This window comes from Ictalurus punctatus, chromosome 22 (genome assembly GCF_001660625.3).
Source record: "Ictalurus punctatus breed USDA103 chromosome 22, Coco_2.0, whole genome shotgun sequence".
NCBI lineage: Eukaryota > Metazoa > Chordata > Actinopteri > Siluriformes > Ictaluridae > Ictalurus > Ictalurus punctatus.
Genome location: NC_030437.2, coordinates 18,297,310 through 18,317,736, shown reverse-complemented (window position 1 = coordinate 18,317,736; position 20,427 = coordinate 18,297,310).

The window sequence follows — 20,427 nt, the reverse complement described above, 5'->3', positions numbered from 1 at the left end:
ACGCGCCTCAAAGTTGACGTGTCGGAAGCAGGAAAAACGGGCAGGCGTAAGGATCTCGGCCTCGAAGTTCCCCGATCGAGCGTCTGTGGGACGTCCTACACGAACGAATCCGATCCGCGGAGGCCCGACCTCACAACTTTTACAGGACTTTACGGATCTGCTGACATCTTGGTGATACCACAGCACACCTTCAGAGGTCTTGCGGAGTCCGTGCCTCGACGGGTCGGAAGTGTTTTGGCGGCACGAGGAGGACCTCCATAATATTTCTCAGGTGGTTTTAATGTTCTGGCTGATCGGTGTAGTACGGAATAGTGACTAATCTGGAACTGGAACCATTTCCATCACATAATGGTGCACTCTTTTGGAAAATTTAGAAAGAACCCTTCAAAGTTCTTCAGGTTTTCCCACTCTCAGATTCCTCCAACGGTGCTTCCCCGTCATCGGAGTTTCCAAGCGAGAACGCTTTTAGGAAGCGAAGGACCCTTAGTTCTTAATTATCCAATAAACCTTTAAAACAGGGTTCTAAAAGTCTACCCAGTACCAACATAACTAAACGCTAAACTCCTGACAGGTTCTAGGTTCTTTGAGTAGAAAATAACGAGTCGGAAAGGTTCCTCAACGGTTCTCTAGCTTTGTGAAGTTCTCTGTCCACCTGAAACACTTTCTGAACGGGAAATCCGTCTGGTTTTGGGTACTACGTAAAATAACCAAGGATTCTCTCAGAGACCTGGATGGAACCTTTTCAAATAACAAATTTTTTCTTTTTTTTCAAAGCACCAGACTAATCTGGACCTGGAACTATCCAGAACTCCATTGATTTATTTATTTTAAATCACTTAACGGTGCACTCTTTTTAAAAATGTAAAAAAAAAAAAAAAAAAAGAACCGTTAACTCTTACAGGTTCTACAATAGTAGTTCCTTAACAGAAAGGGTTCAGAGTAAGAACCCTTTTATGAAGCTAATCACCCCTTAATCAACCTTTAAAGAAGCCTTGAAGAAGTTTTTTTTTTTTAGTGTACCAAGATAGCTAAATGTTAAGCTCCTGACCGGTTCTAGCTGGAACCTTTAAGGGTTCTTCAGTCGTAAAAGCAGTGTTAATTCTTATCTACCATGTCATACCATACCAAAAACAAAACAAAGCAAAAAAACAGATATATCGCACACACTGTCCATCATGCTGAAACATTTCAGGTGTCACGCTGATCGTGTTGGACCTTGGCGTTAAAAATACGCCAATACGGATGACAGGAGCATTAGACGGTGTGTGTTTTTTTTTTTTTTTTTTTTTTTTTACAGCTTGTCCTTTTAAATTGAGAAGCGTTTCATACAGGCTTTTAGCAAATGCACGGTGAAACGTTTTCTGTCCCGGCCGTGTCAAAAGGACAGGCGGAGTGCTTTCCCGTGTCACAGGGATCGATTGCCTCTATTTTGCCGTTTTATGGCGCCGATGGAAATAAACCCTGTTTTCATTGTTTGGAACAAGGGGAAAAATCCATTATTGAGACGGAGACTGAAGACCTTCATGCTAAATGACAGAGATGAGGGAAAACGGGGCATCTGTATTGTGCCTGTTTGCCCTTTTCCCCTCCATTTCATCCACCGTTCCTAAAGGACTGATCAACATGATCAATCCCGAAGCTAATCAGCGAGATGTGGCCCAGGGGTGAAACCAGAGCCTGCTTTGATATATGTTTATAATAAATAAGCCCAAATGAGCGTGGAAACGATCCTGAGTTCGGTTACAGGTCTTCAAGCGCGTATTTGTTTACTGAGGGGAGCTTTATCGCTGTCTCTTCCTGGCCAGAACCGCTAATGTGTGTCATTAGAGGAAGTGGAGATACTCTACATCGTCGTAATGCTGCCACACGGAAGAAACGTTACGGAAGACGGTGTTTCTCTCTCTCTCTCTCTCTCTCTCTCTCTCTCAGATAAAAATCTGATGCTATATGATCACGGTCCAATCTAATATCGTGGTTAGACACTGGGGGGGGGAAATCTTAGCATTTGAAAAGCAAATCTATGTAATATATAACCAAACGCATGTAAAAAAAAAAAAAAAAAAACTCTAATTAATGTATCACTCTTTTAACCCTAACCTAATTCATGTCTCACTCCTCATGCATCACTCTTTTAACCCTAAATTTATGTCTCACTCCTCATGTATCACTCTTTTAACCCTAATTCATGTCTCACTCCATGTATCACTCCTTTAACCCTAATTTATGTCTCACTCCTCATGCATCACTCTTTTAACCCTAATGTCTCACTCTATGTATCACTCCTTTAACCCTAATTTATGTCTCACTCCTCATGCATCACTCTTTTAACCCTAATTCATGTCTCACTCCATGTATCACTCCTTTAACCCTAATTTATGTCTCACTCCTCATGCATCACTCTTTTAACCCTAATGTCTCACTCTATGTATCACTCCTTTAACCCTAATTTATGTCTCACTCCTCATGCATCACTCTTTTAACCCTAATGTCTCACTCTATGTATCACTCCTTTAACCCTAATTTGTCTCACTCCTCATGCATCACTCTTTTAACCATAACCCTAAATTTATGTCTCACTCCTCGTGTATCACTCTTTTAACCCTAATGTCTCACGCCATGTATCACTCCTTTAACCCTAATGTATGTCTCACTCCTCATGCATCACTCTTTTAACCCTAACCTAATTCATGTCTCACTCTTCATGTATCACTCTTTTAACCCTAACCCTAATTTATGTCTCACCGCTCATGCATCACTCTTTTAACCCTAACCCTAAATTTATGTCTCACTCTTCATGTATCACTCTTTTAACCCTAACCTAATTCATGCCTCACTCCTCATGTATCACTGTTTTAACCCTAATGTCTCACTCCATGTATCACTCCATTAACCCTAATTTATGTCTCACCCCTCATGCATCACTCTTTTAACCCTAACCCTAAATTTATGTCTCACTCCTCATGTATCACTCTTTTAACCCTAACCTAATTTATGTCTCACTCCTCATGTATCACTCCTCTAACCCTAAAGTATGTCTCACTCCCCATGTATCACTCTTTCAACCCTAATTTATGTCTCACTCCATGTATCACTCTTTTAACCCCCATTTATGTCTCCCTCCTCATGTAGCACTCTTTTAAACCTAGGGTCAGGGTTATCAGTCTTGTTAGGCGGGTTCTGTATTCTGGATTCTGATTGGTCAGAAGGTGTCGATTAATTTCCTATAGCCGCAGCTCTGACAGTAATGCAGCTCCGGGTTTATATTCCGATACGTTATCGTTTCTATAGTAACAGCTCATTCACGGGGAGTTGTGCGACACACGCGCGACGTAAACAAATTGTCCGAAAACGTGTTTACGACATCACGTGACCACAAATTGATTTTTTTTTCAAATTGTCTACACGTATTTATTTAAGCACCTTTGCTATGGTAACAGTAACTCCCCTTCATTACATCATCCCGTCGTTGATTCATTTAATTAATTAAAATATGAATGATTTTATTTCTCACTTAAGTATTTACTCCTAGCGTCTTCTTGCTGGGAAAAAAAAAATGAATCTAAATACTGTAGCTTTACTACGATAACAAACTCGATGGAGTTTTTGTTACGTTTATATCCGTGTCAGCGCGTACAACTGATGACTATTTTCAGATTTAGTATTAATATGAAAAATTAACATATTAAATGGAATGTTTAAAGTGTGATATGCGCACACAAACTCAATGGGCTCAGAGAGACGATGTCCTTCACAGTCTCTTCATGAAGGGACTTCAGTTGTGTTATTTCATTAAAACCTGGTATTAGATTCTGTAGCTTAGTTCTGTAGTTCATTCTCTCTCTCTCTCTCCGTCTCCTGACAGCTCCGGCGTCTCAGCCTGTTTATATTTTCCTCCTGCTTTATCTATCCTGCGCAGGCACGTTTCTACTTCCTCCACTCGCTTCCCTCACGCACATTACACACAGGGTCGTATCAGCCCTAATTACATATAGATTTATATTCCGCGTGTTGATTAGCGTTATGGATTTTTGTTGTTGTTGTTGTTGTTGGATGAATTCATTTGACCTTCGTTTACTTTTACACACACGTTACGCCATTCCCATTGACATTCGTTCATTTACAGGATGCCGAGGGCCACTGGTGCCCTCCTTCTCATATTCATGAAGCTAAGCACAGGGGTGGAGTCAGCACTAGGTAAAGGTAGGCGACTGCCTCGATTCGATCGTCCTGATCCAACGTAGAAAGACGCGCTAATAATAAACACCAATCATTTCATCTCGACCTGTTTTACATCCGTTTCTCTTCAAATCGAACTGTAGTACCCGTACACGCCCCGGGGCCCGGGGCATTGCTCCTTTGTAATCCAGCGCCATACAGTGATATTTGTCGACGCAGCTGCATATGGGAAATTATATAAACAATTTAAATATGATTCATGTTTCTTTCTACACTCTTTCTTAAAGAGCATGTTTGGTTTAGCTTACCCCGACGTGTTAATCGATACATGTACTAACGTGTACTTAAGGTGGTCGTCATTCACGCACGAATTAGTCAAGGTTAGCTCTTCGTTAGTTCGTGATTAGTACACGCCTTAACTCATCATTAGTTCATATTTAAGTACGTATTGATTCAGGTATTAGTGCATGATTATTCACGTACCGTTACGGTAAAGCGTTGTACAGAAATCTACGTGTTAAACGATCTTCCGGACTTTTTCTGACTACATAGCAAACAGGAACTGGTCGACACAAATGGAAGAAATATCCACACACAATAAGATATCAAAGGGCTTTGTTGTATGTCAGACGACTACTAGTACTGCTGAATAATAAGAAGAAGATGAAGAGGAAGAGCAGGTAGTGTGTAGCTATGTCCCCTCACTGCTCCAGTATACAATCATTATAGTTATTGTAAAATAAATAAATTAATTAATTAATTAAACTACACTAAATATACTATCCAAAAAATATAAGCTAGATAAACAAGGTAAACCTGGAACGAAATGACATTTTTTTTTTTATGTTTTAAATAATCCAATGAATGTTTTACTGTCTCAAAGTTCTGCTTGTAGACCGTTAATGATACCAGAATGACGCCGAATATTCCCACAAATCCGTTACTTTATTCCGCTGGATAATGACAAGCTGGTTATCTAGCTATCAGGCTAGAGTAATAAGTTAGCTGACGGATTATTAATCCGATGCGGTTTGGTATACAGTTTAAAAAAAACGTACCTTTACAAAAGTAAATTACTTTTAATGACACTGTTGTGAAGAGCGTTGTAAAAGTTTTCAGCTTGAAGAAAGAAAAAAAAAAAAGTGCTAGGACAGGTTTTGCGCTAACATAAAGCGATAAAGAAGATGGATAAATAAAATGGAGATCTGTCTACACAGCTAACGTGTAGAATAAGAATACGACATCTTATTTTATGAGTATAGTTTCCCCGAGTGAGAATATCATGCATAGCACAAAAAAAAAAAAAATGTTTTTAGCAAACTGCCTGTGGTCTCTGCCACATTAAACTCGGCGTTGGTGTAAATTACGCCATCGGTGGGGGATTCTCCACAGATAATCCCTGTTCAGGCAGGGAGTCCGCTTAATGTGCGTTAAGAAAATTGGCCTGTAGTGTTTTTCCCCTTCATTAAATGATCTGTATAGTGTTATAATTTCCTTCTGATCTGTGTCTCAAGATTGTCATTACTTTGACGGCAATATAGGAAAATACCCAGTCTTGATAATATTGTGCCTTGGAAAGCAAAAGTAATCAGATTCTTAGCGGTTAACACGTTCGCCTCACACCTCCAGGGTCGGGGGTTCGATTCGCACCGGGGCCCTGTGTGTGCGTGTGGAGTTTGCATGTTCTCCCCGTGCTGCGGGGGTTTCTCTGGGTACTCCGGTTTCCTCCCCCAGTCCAAACACATGCATGGTAGGCTGATTGGCGTGTCTAAAGTGTGCGTAGTGTATGAATGGGTGTGTGAGTGTGTATGTAAATGTGCCCTGCGATGGACTGGCACCCTGTCCAGGGTGTACCCCGCCTTGTGCCCCATGCTCCCTGGGATAGACTCCAGGTTCCCCGCGAACCTGGAGCCTGGTTCTTTTTTAATGAAAGAATTATTTCAAAAGTATTGGCACCCCACAGACACGACCCCCCCCCCCCCCCCCCCCCCCCCCAAAAAAAAAAAAGTTTTTCTTTTAATTTTTTTCTTTAGGTTTTGTACAAAACATCTCAGATTCAAAATCCTAACAGCCAAGGACTAGCTCGACAAATATAGTATATAGTGGCAGATTATAGAGCATAGTGTGTGATTTGAGACAGAGCCAGACATTTTCTGTTCTTCTCTTCCTCCCTGATCTATTTTTTTTCTCTTTTCTTTGATCCGTTTGATCTGTGGAGTTTCCAAGCATCTCATTCAGCTTGTTCTCTTTTTCATCCATGTGTGTGTGCCTGTGTGTGTGTGTGTGTGTGGGGTGAGGGGGGGGATCCACAGTTTAACATACATTAATCTTCCTGTGATGAAGAAATTGATGCTGTTACGAAGTTCCTAATGATTGAGTGTCAACGACGAGTGGCCTGAAGGAAACACGTGGTCGTATGTACGCGCAGTTGCCATGGTAATGCTAACTGTGGATAATTTGATGTTCAATTTTAATAACGTCGAGGAGGACCGAAAGTGATGTATCCATGGCAGTGAAGGCGAAATTTACACACTCCTCTGTGTCACTTTTGATTTAGAGTGTGTGTGTGTGTGTGTGTGTGTGTAGAGAGAGAGACAGCGCAAGAGAGTGATCCATTCTATGCCATTTACTTTTACATTTATCTCTTGATTGGATTTGTGTACGTTTTAGTAACACGTTACTATTATTATGCATTATTATTTTTATGTATCGTTATTGTTATTGTTATAATTACATCATGTACATTTATTATAATCGTGTGTTAACGTATAAGTCTGTGTGATGACGCAACCGGCATCACAGTGCGGTTTACACGCAAGACAAAAACAAAGCTGTTTTATATATATATATATATACACAAAAAAAGAACATGATTAGAAATATTAAATATTAAATATTAAAGTGGGGGGGGTGTGGCTTTTCAAGCAGATTTGCATATTCATATATCTTTAAACCGATTTAAACTGTCTTGTATTATGACATGCTTCGAAAGGTCACGTGTTTCGGTCAAGTTTTCTTGCTTCACCTTCTTTGTGTTGTGAGGAATAAAAGTTAAATTGAACAAAAATTGTTGTTGTTTTTTGTTTTTTTTTAGCAAAATTTACTTATAAAAAAAAAAGAAAGAAAGGAAAGTGCTAGTTAAATGTACTTACGTTTTTAATAAGAATAATCCTTGGTGCCATTCAAACTGTACTAGGACTTTATAGTGTGGAAATTGTTACCTTGAGGTTCTCGAGTAAATCTCACTCCAGTATTTTTTTCAGCACACACACACACACACACACACACACACACACACACACACACACAGGGTCTGGTGAAGTGGCGGCTCCGCTGATTAATCACCAACCTAAAGAAACCATACAAGCGGCAAATACAAGAGAGTCTGCTTTTTTTTCGCTCGGGTTCTTACTGTCACACACAATGTGCTTTGCTTTATCGATCTGTCCTGAGAGGAATACAGATGAGGAGCAGAGCCTCGGTCCGGCCCGTAAACACAAATCCAATTTGTCACCATAGTATACATTTCATCAAACAGCAGGAGGGAAAAATAGCCCATCTTCTGTCACAGTGAGACTCAGGAACTGATAGCAACTGATACGTTTCTGTGTTTTATTCAGTAAAGTGCCTTTATTCTTCTGACTGGATGTGTTTCCTGTCTAAAAGACAATTGTAAAGTGGGTAAAAGGCAGGGAAAAACATTACTTGCCCTGTATCGTTACGAGAAGATGACCTTTAAGGGAGACATTTTACCGGAAAAATATTTGTTTTCAGGTCACGATCGAGCTCAATGACTGTCTTTTTCAGTCTGTTTTTCAGGGGTCCAAGCACCGAAAGTGTGAATGCTCCCTACCGTCATTTTATATTTCTTCTTATTATTATTCATATTAGGATTCTTCAACATGGTAGTCTATAGCAACAAGTCATAAAATGCTTCATATGGTCATTATGAAATTTGGTGCAGTAATAGAGGACAATCTCAGCTAACTTCACAGCAGTTTTGGTACATGTACCTCAAGTGCTCTAGCACCACCAACAGGGCAACGCTGGACATGTTTCTGCCAAAATAACACCACCGAGCATCACTGTAGGAACATGATTGTGTCATTTTTATCCAATGAACATGAAATTCGGACCACAGTATCAGGAGATCAACCTCAACAAAACTCGATTCTCAGATATGACGGACAGTTCATCCGTAAGACGCGAGCAAATTTGATGGCGAAGTCACCAAACAGGATGTGAGGGCATGTGACATGAACTATGTGACATATTCAGGCCAAACTATGGGGATTACTGAAGGACCTCATGGGAATCAAAGAGGTTTTGTCTAAAATCATCTCTAATTGTTGGTAAGGTTCACAAATTCATTAAAACTGCTCATAACTTTTGAACCGCTCAACATCAACATCAAGATGTGATTATGGGGGGACCCCCCCCCCCCCCTTCCTGATCAAATTAGGAAGTCTTCCATCATTTTAAATTGAACAAAAGACCGTATTTACGCTTCTACTCCGATAACTTTTGTCCAATCATCACCAGATTCGGTTCACAGCATCAGGAGACGAACCCGAACAAAACTGCTTTCTCATATTTTTGCTATGCGGGATTATTTGTCCATAACATCAAAGTAATTTGATGGTGAAGTCACCAAACAGGAAGTGATGGCATATTTGAGCAGCACGTCCACATTTTGACGCCAAACTTAGCACATACAGTATGTTTAGTAGCAGGACCTGATGTTTTAAAATAAATTAAAAAAACAAGCTTCGAGTTAATTTTGGAGGGCTACTGAAACAGGAACTGAGGCAATATCTCAGCAATGGCTTGATTTTTGGCTGCAAATGTAATCTATCATTCGGAACAAGTGCTGATAATCTCATCGGCTCCTGGTGTTCTTCCATCACTAAGGGGAGAAAGTGTTTGGCCCCATTAATCGCTGCTTGCAGCTATATCATTATCAATTTTTAAAAAATTCCAGTGCACATTGCTGTCCCATGGCTCCTCCCCTTTTGCTATATATGGGCTGTGACTAACAAGTTCCTTGAATTCAGTTAATCAATGACGATATTTTCCAAAATGACTTATTTCTCTACAAGTTCATGTTTCTTCGAATTTAAAAAGGAACATCCATGACTTCACCCCCTGCTTCGTTGGACTTAAAGTTTGGAATTTTTTTTTCTTTCTTTCTTAATATTTTGAGTAAATTTACTTTGCAAAGTATGCACATCATAATCGTGAATGCTGCTTCTTCTTTTTTTTTTAATGATTTCATAAATTAATATTCTGATAGTGTAATAGAACAAATTCTTGTATTGATGCACTGATACTAAAATAATAATAATAATAATAATAATAATAATAATAATAACAACAGGACGATGAACTTACAGGAACATTTACGAGCATTCCACAACATTAAATGTAACTATAAACGCACAAAAAGTGTCAAAATGACTTCATCCATTTGTAGTTGCTGTCAATGTGCTGTGGTATAAGAGGAATAAAACACGTCTAGACATGCTGTTCTAGAAAATGAATCAACTTCAGGCTCGGAACAGTAAGTCTGCTTTATTACACCACCCCGATGTTGATTATTTTCCTCACGTGCAGCGTGTTTTATTCCTGACTTAAAGAGAAAGAGAGAGAAAGTAGGCAGAGTATTTCAGCGTAAAATGAAAGATAAAGATAGATCGCATCTGTCTTACAAGTTGTTCTCTTCCTCATTTTTTCACTAAACGACTCACTAAATGATGCTGTTTAGATGCAGTGTGAATTTGACATTTACACGTCGTCACGGTGTGTGAGATCACCGCGCACATGACTTGTGCTTTAAGCCACTGGAGCGTTTGATAATGTAAAATGACAGAGTTATAAGCGCTTCACTGGAAAGAGAAACATCTTAACAGAACAGTTTCACAAAAAAGAAAATGCACACAACGTTCCCCTTCGTGTCAAATGTACACGAGCGGACATGTTTAGCGTTTACGTTTTGGAACAATGAGGCTAATAACAAGGAAGAGAAGCTTGTGCAAATGGGTCCATGTCTCTAACAGACTCGACATTGATGTAGTTTCTGGTGCTGCATGACACACTGTTATCTTTAGACATGGACAAAACATGGGCTGTGGTAGCTCAACCCTTAACCCTCTCTACTCCAGGGGGCGCTGTATCACGGCCGACCCTGCACTCTGACCAAAACTTCCTAACATGCTGGGATACGTGAAAAAAGAATTTCACTATGCTGTAATGTATATGTGACCAATAAAGGTTTCTTCTTCTTCTTCTTCTAAAACATAGTTTGGTGTCACTCTACAGCGACATCAGGAAAGAAGCGTGTCTGATGACGATGAACTTTAGAAGATGATAAAGTAGTTCCACTTTTATTTATGTATTCATTTATGACATATAGACTTAATCTGCGAAAAACAAAACATCTTTGAGTGGAGTGGAAAATTTTGCAACTATACACAAGTATCATCTTGGCATATTTCTTCATTACTGGAGTATAACTGAAATGATGTGTACTGTTAATTACAGCTCTTGGGAACAAAAAACAACTTCTTTTTTTACTCCTTACATTTGTTTTTAGACCTTCAAACTACTCCTTACCGACCACAAAAGTCTCTTCTGCTGTCATCCAGCCAATGATACTATATTTCAATCAAATGGGCTCAGTTTAGCCGCTAATCAAATTCAGCAATATTGAAAAAAAATGATCGTTTTGCCATCCGCTGTAACCTTCTTGTGCTACACAATGGGGAATTACTATAGCTATCCGTGTGTGTTTGAACCTGGATCATCCCTGGATAGTCTCCTTTACCTCCCTAGAAGGCATGAACGCCGGCTAAATTGAAAAAGCATGTCGAGGAAAGTTTTGCTAATATGCTAATGTTGTTTAGGCTAGTGCGTCTCCTTTGCTAGCACCAGGTTAGACTAGCATCCTTTCTGTGGTAACGTAATTGGCCAGGCAGCGAGTCAAATTCTAGCTCATGGCAAATATTTATTGTTTAAAAGATATTTTATTTCGGATTAGCTCATTAGCAAGTTAGGTAGGGTTAGTCATGCATATCGAATGATGTTTTCAGGATAAAACCACAGAGTTGCTTAAAAATGGAAATTCTAGCAGTTTTAGATAAGTACTAAACGTTATTAACTACATTTCATTAGTTCATCAATTTTGACACGGTAGCTATAATTTCACTGGAGTATAATTTCTCAGTAGCTTTTCAACCTCGGGTCTTAATGCTAATCTTCCCCCCGAACTCCTATTTTAATCTGAATTTCTTCATATCAGCCTTTTAAAATGACCTCCAAGATATTGAGTAGATAATAAATGGATATAGCCTATAGATAGATAATCACACGCATCCATGTTTAAAGAACAGAAATGATCCTGGCGAGTACGACACGGCTAGGAAGTTCTATGTTGCTATTATAAGCTCACACAGACTTCAGGGAAACCTGGAGGCTTAAACTGCCTCGTTCAGTTTGAGCTTCAAATCAAATGGGGCTTCCAGCTATTTCTGAAATGGGATTTTTTTTTTTGTTCTCCGATAGAAGCACAAACGGATTGTTCTCAGTGTGACACAGCACGAGGAAAGTAGAAAATAATAAGCGCCTGTGCTCAAAATCACAGTCACATTGTGCTAAGCGGAATTTTTCTAAGCATTTCCTATAATAATAATAATCAATGTGTGTGTGTATATATATATATATATATATATATATTTATATTTCTTTTCCCAAATTTTAGAACAACAGTAATAAAGTCATCAAAACTCTGGAGTAACACAGATGGAACTATGGGAATTATGTTGTGATAACAAATCCAAAATAAATCAAAATAATTTAGTATTTCCGCATCTTCAAAGTCGACGCCCCTTTTTGTCTAGAATTTCCAGAAATGTATTCTCGGTTGTTTTCTCACCAGATTTCTTGAGGAATTTCCCCGAGATGCTTTTTAAACAGTATTAAAGGAGTTCACACCGACGTCACACCTGCTTTACGGGATATTTCGCTCCGAGACGTCCGTTTAAAAAATATATTTTTGTGAATAAAACGTTAGCTTTCTAATGAAAGAAACGGATACGCCGGGACGATGATATTTTTGGTCCACGACACCGATTCGACACGTTTAAACACACGCCTTCAGATCGAAAGCTTTTTAACATCGCGAGAAACGTTTCGGTCGGGCGTCCACAAACTTTTGACCGGTGGTGTATATATGTATATATAGTCCGGTCCATAAGTATTTGGACAGCAACGCGATTTTCGTAATTGTTGCTTTGGCATGATTCCAAACCCTGTACCTTAAGAGCACTCTGTGTTGTTACACATCCTGTAACCATCATTAAAACATTCTGTGACTTGTGCCACAGTCGCCCTTCTATCAGTTTGGAGCAGATCCCTTCTCGTACCATTGTACTCAGTGCTGACCGGGAGCACCCCGTAAGCCTCGGCATTTCGACGGTGCTCCGGCTATAATGATTTACCCCTAGTCCGAGTCACTCGGTCACTCTTCACGCCGGCCCATTTCTCTCTCTAATCCCTCAACCGACTGTCCGCTTACTGTCTAATATATCCCAGACCTTGACATGTGCCGGTTGTTACGAGATAACTGTATGAGACGGACACCGACTTGTCCACCAAGACACAGGATTTCTTCCTGTCAGAAATCAACACTATACGTACATAATCTGAATTGTGAATCCATGAAATTTGCATTAGTACCATAAGGAGCGTGAATGCAGCCGTCATAACAGCGATGAATTCAGACTCGGACTGATACATGTAAGTCAATCTGTACTTCCAAACTGTGTAAGTCACGATAGTTTTGTCAGTATAGGACTGATGAGTGTGTTGCATATACGAGGTATATAGACATCTAGCTAGCTTTTTAATCTAGTACAATATTTCATATCCAGTATCATAACTACCATATCCCGAGCTACGCCTTATCAGTTTCTCTCAAAGATCTGAATTCACACCTTCTGGTCAGTATCACAAAAGCTTAAATCAACCATCGGTGTTTTAATACGAAGGTTTTTAGGTTTATTCACAGCGGTTAGACTTAGTATCAACTGCTATAGAAAGAACAATGCTGGGTTTTTTTGGTGTTGTTGTTGTTGTTGTTGTTGTTGTTGAGAGAGAAAAACTCAACAACAAAAAAAGTCGGGGATTTTTTTTATTCATGGCATGACGAAAACTTTTTAAAAATTAATTAAAAAAAAAAAAACTGATTTAATTGCATTGCCAATGTCAGTTTAATAACATCTTAAATCTCATCCGTCTGCAGTGTGAAAGCCGTTTAACGGTATTTTTCTTTCTTTCTCTGAAGGAAGTTAGTCGTGTGGGCGGTTCTACTGAAGTTTTCCGCACTCTGCCGCGAGCGTGCGTTTATTTCTGAAAGCTTATCAGCCCCAGAGGCACGGAGGAAACACAACCAGCCGCATTTTCACATGTGGTCCCTCAATAGAGAGAGAGAGAGAGAGAGAGAGAGAGAGAGAGAGAGAGAGAGCTATAATGGACATTTTCTCCATCATATAGACATGAAATCAAAAAGCGTGTCCTAAAGGTCAGCTACTCAAAAGCCGTTCTAGAGAGGCTCTTCAAAATACGAGAGAGAGAGAGAGAGAGAGAGAGAGAGAGAGAGAGAGAGAGAGAGAGAGAGAGAGAGAGAGAGAACGCAACAAAAGGTAGGCTAAATAAAGATGAAGTGCAGTTTATAATGAGAAGATTGCACTAAAGCTGTTCTTACTGTCCTCTAAAGACCACTCTGTGTTGTGATGAAAGTCTACAGGCCTCGATTCTGCGTGACTCAAATGATAAGTGCATCTGTTTCTCAACCCAAAAACTTCACCCGGAGAAAAAAAAAAAAAGTACGAGATGACATTTGCCTTAGAAAACCTCCTGGCTCTCTCAGGAAAAAAAAAAAAAAAAAAAATCAAATAAAAGCCATTAATGTGGATCTTTCAGTGTAGAAATGCTCTAACTCACCTGGGAAACATCGAATGAAGAAATGGTTTGATGGGGGGAGGGGGGGGGGGGTCTCATTTCTAATCTAATTTACAGAAATTGTTCTTTAACCCTAAAAGTAGACAAAAAAAAAAAGTTCGATGTTTGCTTTGTTTAAAAACAACAACAACAACAACAACAAAAAAAACGGATCTCACCCGAAAATCTTCCATAAATAAATACAAGATGGAATTCATGCGGATAATGACTTCGCTTTGACTTTTTAATACGGAGCGTTGTTTTAAAAATCAAACTGAAGCTCCTCGTGAAACTCCAGCGCGTTCCAGAGAGAAAGAGAGAAAGAGCGAGAGAGAGAAATTGAAGAGGGAAGACAGAGATAGACGAATAGAAGGAGATAGAGGGACAGCCAGAGAGAAAGAGTGTGAGATCGACAGAAAGAGTGACAGAGGTGCAGAGCGAGAGAGAGAGCGGAGGTTAGGGGAGAAAATAGAAGATAAAAAGAGAGAAAGAGATAGAGAGAAAGAGACGGAAAACGGGGAGAAGGAGGGGTAGAGACAGAAGAAAAAAGGAAGGGCGAAGAAACAGGGAGAGAGAAAGACATGACGGAGAGGAAGGAGGGTGTCTTCCTTGAGGGATGGATGAAGAGAAAGAGAAAAGGATATTGAGATATGGAGATAGAGGGAAAAGGAAGGAGGAAGAGAGTAACAGAGACACGGAAAGCGAGATCAAGAAAGTGCGGGGGAGGAAGGGTGAAAGAGGAAGAGAACCAGAAAGAGACACAGGGTCATAGAGGACAAAAAACAGACAGAAGAAATAGAGGATGAAAGAGAGAGAGAGAGAGAGAGAAGGGAAAGAGAATGATGGAGAAAGAGTGACAAAAAAGAGAGGGAGAGTTAGAAAGAGGAGGAAAAGGAAAAGAGTGAAGGGGGGGGGAATGGCGGCAAAAAGAGATAACAAGACAGAAAAAAAGAGATTTGGAAGCGAGAGAGTGAAGAAATGTTTATGGAAAGGGGGAGACAGAAAGTGAATGGTGGAGGACAGAGAGACGGATGGAGAGAGAGAAAAGGAAAATGAGGGGAGACACAAGGACAGGAAGAAAGAGAGATGTTAAGGTGATGATATGTTATTATCTTGTCTCGTGTCTATCAAGGTGAATAAAAACAAGGCAGAGCGGAAACAGATGGTTAAGTGTGTGTGTGTGTGTGTGTGTGTGTGTGTGTGTGTGGAATCACATGTCGTGTGCAGCAATACAGTTTGTGTGTGAAAGGCAGGATGGAGGTGCGAAAGGTGTGTGAAAGTGAAGGGCACAGCGGTGTAGAACGACAGAAGTCAACATCACACACTCGGCGCAGCTGTCAGCTACGTAGCGGTGTGACTTACAACGTCTGCACAACGTCTGCACAACGTCTTCACAACGTCTGCACAACGTCTGCACAGACATCACCCGCTTTCTTCCACATCTCTGTGCATTGTGATGCCACTTGCGAGCGATCAATGGATTGAGAGTTTAAAAGCAAGCAATGCCTTAGCATCAGCTGGCTAGTCCTGAAAAACAACTCTCCACAGCGCCGCCATGCTAATAAGATTTACCGAGCGATAGTCAGAGGCTTTGAACAATTAAGACGCGGTGAAAGTACGGCGGATATCAAAAGTCTACACACCCCTTGTTAAAATGGCAGGTTGTTGCGATGTAAAAAAATTAAATAAATAAAAACTGTTAATTAAAGTGAAAAACAATTTTTTAAAAAAAAACATCGTAAGAATAGATTAAGAAAAAAATAATAAACCTTTTTGCATAAGTTTGCACACCCCTAAACTAACCCTCAGTTGAAGTAGCTTTAGATTTTGTAGGTGAGAGTCGCATCTTGACCCGGTGATATTTTGCCGTTCTTCCTTGTGAAAGCGTTCTGACTCTGTCAGACTGGCTGGGAATCTCCTGCACGCCGCTTTCTTCGGGTCAACGCACGGATCTCCGATCGGATTTAGGTCCGGACTCTGTCCGGGCCGTTCCGAAACCCTGGACTTGTGCTGAAGCCGCTCCCTTGTTGCTCTGAAGGTTTCGCTTTGAGTCGTCGTCGTGCTGGAAGCTGAAGTTCCTCTTCATCTGTAGTGTTTTAACGGAAGCCGTTAGGTTTTGCTCCAGAACTGACTGGCACTTGGAGATCTTCATTTTCCCCTCCACTCTGATTAAAGCCCCAGGTTCCAGCTGACGAAAAACGGCCCCAAAGCGTGATACCGCCACCACCGTGCTTCACCGTAGAGACGGTGTTCTTCTGCCGATATCTTTTGGTATTACGGACAAAACGTTCAACTCTGGTCTCATCAGACCGTAACACGTAATTCCTCGTGGTTCTACGAGATTGGACGTATTTATTTATTTATGTGTTGGTTAAAAAAAGGCTTCCGTCTTGCCACCCTACCCGAATTCAGGAGCTTGTTGTCGCATGTAGGGAGCACCAGTACTCACCAGGAATTGCCGCAGGTCTCTTAACGCCGCTCCCTGACCGGTTCCTCCTGATCTTCTCATCAATTTTAGAAGGACGTCCTGTTCTTAGTAGCGTCCCTGTCGTGCCATATTTTCCCCACGTGTTGATTATTATCTTTACAGCGTCCCATGGTAAACCCAATGCCCTGGAAATATTTTTTGTAACCCTTTCCTGATTGAAATCTTTTCCATACCTGCTCTGTAAGCTGTTTCCGGCCCGTGGCTTTTCCAGCTGGGTGTTCCCAAGGAGATGTCAGGAAACTCCTAGAGGAACAGCTGGACTTTATTTGGGGTTAATCAGTCACGTTAATCGATGGCAGGTGTACACTAATTAGTATTTAACATGAGTTCGAATGTGATCGGTTGATTCCGAACACATTCCCAATTATAAAGGTTCTGACATGATTTATCTTAGTTTCATTGTTTCAAACACTCACATGTATATCAGCTGCTCGTTTCCCCCCCCCCTTTGACCCGTCCTTCGCGTACACGTCCTTTTAAATAAATGAACGAAAAGGTTAATGGATTTCTGTGTGTTCGAGCTTTCCTGCGCGTGTGTCACTTTCAGCTCTGTAGGTCACACGCAATCTCTACCCACAATGCAATTTTGAGCAAGCAGCGATTAGAGAGAGCGTAAGTGAAAGAAGACGTGTCCATGTTTCATGTTTCTCACGTCCCGAAAATCAATAAGTTGTTTGGGGTGGGGGGGGGGGGGGGGGGAGGCTGACGGAGAGCCAGCTGGTTTTGTTTACCCGTTTAATCGGGAATAATAATAATAATAATAATAATAATAAAAAATCGATCTGGCGGATCTCTTGCAGGACAAGATTGGGAGAGGAACACTCTCGAGAACAAAAACGTTTTACATCCCTGTGAAGCTGATGGAGAATGTACACTTCGGTTCGAAATGTGTTTGACGAAGCAGAGTTACTACCCCGGGGTCGCTTATTTTCCAATGACCGCACATCCCGAAACGCTTTATTTTGCTGACGCGACAGCAACTTATCAGCGATTCTGATTCATTAAAGAACGACACCGTACTTTTTACCCGTTTCTAGTTACATAGTGACACTGACACTGAAAGACTCCTTCCGTAAACGTCACGTAAACACCTCCTCATAAAGCACCAACGACCGCACGCGTTCTTCATATCCGTTCACGTGCCTTACACGTCCCTGTGAACGGGCTGTCGCTATGGAAACGATAACGTATTAGAACGAGGACGTTAATATACCGTAAACCTGCGCTACCGTCATGGAGCATTAATCACAACTTTCCTAGTGTCCAATCAGAATCCAGAACTGAGCAGCAACGTGGGATGAAAATGCGTACGCGAGAGTGCGGCCCTTGAGGTTTACGTCAAGTAAATAATACAAATGAATGAATCAAATAAACTGTCCTCATATGAGGATGTTTTTTTTTTTCAATGACGTCCTGTTTAAAGACATTGATTCATTTCCATAGCACTAAAAAGAAATGATAATGTACACACACGCGCACACACACACACACACACACGCAGTTCTCTGTATGTCGCTTTGAATATAATTGGCGAATGACTCATGTGCTGTAAATATGAATGAATTTCTTACAGTGAATAAACCACCAGAGACAGAAATCTCATTTAGAGTCGCGTTTATGTAGAAAACATGATGAAATATAAAAAAGAAACGCATTTAGGAAGATAATATGATATATTTAATATACCGGATGGATATACACACAAAGTTATGAGGATTGTTTCCCTGAACTCAGTGCTCTGATTTTTCTCTTGTATCTCTTTTCTAACACAAGTCTCCGATATTTTTTAAGCATTTCATTGGGGGGGGGACCCAACTCCCCCCACCCCCCCCCAAAAAAACAAAAAAAAACAGCTGGTAGATCCTCGCCAAAACGGACGCGTGTAGCTACATTTTTTTCATCATTTCCCATTCTTGACCTTTCCCTGATGCCCTCAGTCTCCAAGGAGATGAAGTTTTATACTGCATGGAAAAGCCTCCTGGGTTCAGGAGTGTGTGCTTGCTCCACAACACGCTCGAGGCACACACACACACACACACACCTTCTCTTTTAATTAAATTTATTCCTCTTACCAGCTGTTTTGCCTTTTTTTCCTTTTCTTCTTTAAATCTAGCAGACGCATAGTTAAAGGGGCACATAACAGCCTTACACGAACTTTACACTCAGCCAGCAGAGGGCTCAGAACTTTACAAACGGCTCCTTTAACACGAACAGCAGAAGGCAGGCTTGTTAGAAGTGGGACAGGGACGGGGCGGTAGCTTTAAATACTGAAAACGTAAATGAACTCGAAAAAATACATTTCACTATGTTTATCCTCCGGAATACACGCCGTTTCATCAGCCTTTAATAATTAAACAAATGTATAACAGTTCAACGCTGTAAAATGTGTTTTTCCCCCAGAACAAGCTGATAAATATTTTAACCCGAGACCCGAGTGAAAGGTCCTGTAAGAGCTCGATTCTTTTTTAAAAATGATTAATATGATCTTTTAATGCGAACGTGACCGTGTAGAAATAAAAATTTTTTTTTAAAAAAAGTATGTTATTGAGACTAAGATCCTTTTTTTTTCAGGACTCAGAAACATTTAAAATTTCAGTTATTTTATTTTTGTAAATCAATCTCTGATTAAATCAGTTTTCCAAAGTTCAGCCTGTTTATAAAGTTTATTCTGGAGTTAAATCATTCAAAAGTATTGTTTTAACACTAGAAGTAGGTTAGTAATCCATATTAAAGAGCTTTATATATATATATATATATATATATATATATATATATATATATATATATATATATATATATATATATATATATATATATATATTTAAAAAAAGCACACACTGTATTTCTCTTAGAGTTTAATACAGTACAATGTTATAAATTACATGAAAGGTGACTGTATTAGAGTAACTATCCACGCCGACAGTCCAGTTCAATTCAATTCAATTCAGTTTGATTTGTATAGCGCTTTTAACAACGAATGGACATCGTCTCAAAGAAGCTTTACAGAAACGTATAAACACAGGATAGAGATTTTAAGTGTGTGAATTTATCCGTATCGAGCGAGGCGGTGGAGACGGTGGTGAGGACCAACTCCCTGAGATGATACGAGGAAGAAACCTTGAGAGGAACCGGACTCAGAAGGGAACCCGTCCTCATCTGGGTCACGACGGATAGTGCGGAAGTAAAAGAAAGTTCATTGTGGTTTAATATGAAGTCTGTTTGTTGAACTAGTCCACTGTTCACTAAAAGAGACTTGAGTGCTAGACTGCATGTGGTAATTGCAGTCCCGAGGTCATCGCAGCAACCGTCGTCCCAGCAACCACAGCGAGAACATCCGTGTGGAAATCCCATGGTACTTCAAGCGGTACCATCCTCAGCAATCTCCTGGCTGCACTGCTTGGGGCCGTCCTCAGTAGCAGAATGTAGCCTCCAGTTTTTCCCGGGTTGCGTCGCTTGCGGAGCGGCTGAGAAGTGAAATTATACGGTACGAGAGCGGCCTCTAGAGGCGAAATAAAACTATCACTGACAAATTTTTTCGTGTTATTTTAAGTGTTTTTTGATTCATTTTACACGTCTCTGTTTTTATTTGTTATTTGGAGTGTTACTCTTTGGTTCAGTTTGGATTCTTTTATTTACTTTAATATTTATTAATAGTTTGTATATATATATATATATATATATATATATATATATATATATATATATATATATATATATATATATATATATATATTTAGAGTCTTTTCTTAATAATTTAAAAAACAAAT